Source organism: Pongo pygmaeus, chromosome 2 (genome assembly GCF_028885625.2).
Source record: "Pongo pygmaeus isolate AG05252 chromosome 2, NHGRI_mPonPyg2-v2.0_pri, whole genome shotgun sequence".
NCBI classification, from domain to species: domain Eukaryota; kingdom Metazoa; phylum Chordata; class Mammalia; order Primates; family Hominidae; genus Pongo; species Pongo pygmaeus.
In genome coordinates this window covers 208,083,759-208,086,932 of record NC_085930.1, presented here as the reverse complement: position 1 = coordinate 208,086,932, position 3,174 = coordinate 208,083,759, and positions in this window count along the sequence as shown.

The window sequence follows — 3,174 nt, the reverse complement described above, 5'->3', positions numbered from 1 at the left end:
GTAGTATGATCTTTAAAAACAGACCCAGAATTAACTCTTTTTCATATTTAAGAAATGTTGATTCATAAGGTATTCATATTTTTCCAATTTATATAACATTGTAAGCATCTAATAGCATATTTTAGTTTCTTATATGCTTCATTATGTTGCAATAGAACATAATCCTTGATTATGTTGTATGGAAATTTCAACTGATTACACTTCTTTGCAACCTTTTCAGTATAGGTCACACACATTTATTTTTGCAATTGCTAATTGCAAGGTCACTATCTGTGGTTCCCCAAAATCCCAGGAAATATCTTAGATTCTTTATTTACATATACAAACATACACATACATATGCAAACACCCTTTAGTGTTGACATCTTTTAAAATACATAATTTTCTCATCTGAAATGTTGTCATGCTTTTAACTTATTCAGATTATCTTATATTTATTTATTTTTTACATGGAGAACATCAAAATCACATAGATGGATGAATGGATGTATAGAGAAATTTGTTTCTTGAGTTACTTCAAAGTGATTAATGTAAATTATTTAGCTTTAAGCTTTTTAAATATTATGTCATTTAAGAAAAGAATGACATAATTAAATATTATGTCATTTAATAAAATATGTAATTTTATATATATTTTGTATCAGCACTAATAATATGTATTATTAACTTCCTTAATTTTTTGATTTTGAGTTTCTAAGTCACTAACGATATTAGCTGCCAAAATGATGATTTAATCTCCTTTCTAATTGCTTCAAATTTTAGTGCAGTTTTCTTGCTCTATTTTATTTGCTCCTTTCAGAAAGAAATACAATAAAAGTTGTGAGAGCAAAGGTTGTTTCTGTCAGGCCTCTGAGCCCAAGCGAAGCCATCGCATCCCCTGTGACGTGCACATATACGCCCAGATGGCCTGAGGTAACTGAAGAATCACAAAAGAAGTGAATATGCCCTGCCCCACTTTAACTGATGACATTCCACCACAAAAGAAGTGTAAATGGCCGGTCCTTGCCTTAAGTGATGACATTACCTTGTGAAAGTCCGTTTCCTGGCTCATCCTGGCTCAAAAAGCACCCCCACTGAGCACCTTGCGGCCCCCACTCCTGCCCGCCAGAGAACAAACCCCCTTTGAATGTTTTAAAAGCATTTTGGAAAGAGATCCCGTATAATGATAACTCTGCAATTGAAATACATCCTTCCATTAAAGTATTAATGTTTTACAAATTAAAAAAAAAAATTTAACCCAGGGCCTGTACAGGTCTTCTTGAATTTGTATCTACACTTTTTATGTTTTTAGCTGCAGTTTTTAATTATTAGATATCCTTATATTTTCAAAAATTTTGGCATCATAAATACTATCAATAATTTGTTTTGTAAACATCTAATGTGCTGAATGCTAATTGTTTCTGAACATATTTTGGTCACTTCAGGTTTTTAAAAATAAATAATAATATTGTATTCTTATTTCCAATTTTTATACCTCTGAATTCTTTTTATTTTCTAATTCGTTTGCCTAATAATTCAATAAAAATAAAGTTTTTATTAAAAATAGACATTAAAGTTAACTAAATGCCTTTTTTTTTAAGATGGATTCTCACTCTGTTGCCAACCTAGAGTGCAGTGGCACGATCTCGGCTCACTACACTCTCCACCTCCCGGGTTCAAGTGATTCTCCTGCCTCAGCCTCCCAAGTAGCTAGGACTACAGGCACTTGCCACTACCCCCGGCTAATTTTTGTATTTTTAATAGAGATGGGGTGTCACTATGTTGACCAGGCTGGTCTTGAACTCCTGACCTCGTGAACCTCCCACCTGGGCCTCCCAAAGTGCTGGAATTACAGGCGTGAGTCACCATGCTGGCCACTGAACGCCTTTTTCAATAATCATATAGATTTTTCCAATTTTAGTGTCATTGATCATATTGACTTATAAAATTAATTAGGATAATTTTCTTCTCTTTTTCTAACCTCCAGCACTTAAAATGGCGTAGGCTTCTTGAGTATAGAAGAAATTCAAGAATAAAATTTTCTAGCCATAGTACTTTTTATTTTTAGGATAGCTCAAAAGCTATCTTCCTACTGGAAAACTTACAGATTTAACCACTTACTGAGACAATTCTTCTAATTTATAGCCCCCTGAAATATTATTAATTGGATGCATATTTTCTTGCTGTCCTTTCTATTTGTTTTCATAATTTTTGATCAAGCAAGCATTCTGTGTTTTATTTATTGACTTCAAGGAACAGGTTTCTGAATTTATTTTCAAATTCTGCTTTCCCTCCTAGTTCATTAATTTATGTTTTTATATGTACTAAATCATTCATTCTAATTGCATAAATTTTGTTGTGTTGATATTTTTCAGATGTTTAAGTAATTCATTTATTTTATTTTTATTTAGTTCCTTTATATTATGGTTTTGTATACAATCATAGATTCCATATGTAGCATATTTTTACTGCTATTTTCTAACTAATCTGGAATTATAGTTTTAGTTTCTTCTTTTTGCTTATGTTATTTCTCAATTTGTTACATTATTTTTATACCAGAGACTAGTCTATCATTAGAAATTTGTCATAATTTACTAAGTTTCTGTGTTGAGTGTGTGTTTCTGTGTTTCACTAAGCATATGATAACATAAACAGTATATATGATATATTGTCAAGTTTGCTTGTCAATACACTTTGCTTCTTTGCTTGTATAGTACAGAGCTTGCTCACCTCTTGAATGATATTTATTAGTTATATCAGTACAATCATTCTTGCCACAATTTAATTCTTGTGTATTAGTTTTTCATAAATTAAATAAATTAGCTAAACTCAACTATTCTTCGTGTTTCTCTCACTTTTTTGCTGTATATTTATCAATTTTGTTACATATTTTAATTGTATATAATAAATTAAGATGACATTAGATAGAGACTGATATTTTTTGTTGAGGTTTTATAGGGAGAATTTCAGAGTATCGTCAAAAACTCTTCTCCCCCATTTCCACTTACTTTCCAAGAAATATATAAAATTTTGTGTTTGCATCCAAATAAAATCTACACCTATGAAAATAGTTAAAATAAAGTCATTAAAAATTCAGCAAAAGAGCAACGAATATTTTAAACCATAAATCACATATCGGGAAGTGTGAGATGTGTCTTGAATTAATGTGCACTTTTTATCATAACGGTATCCTTG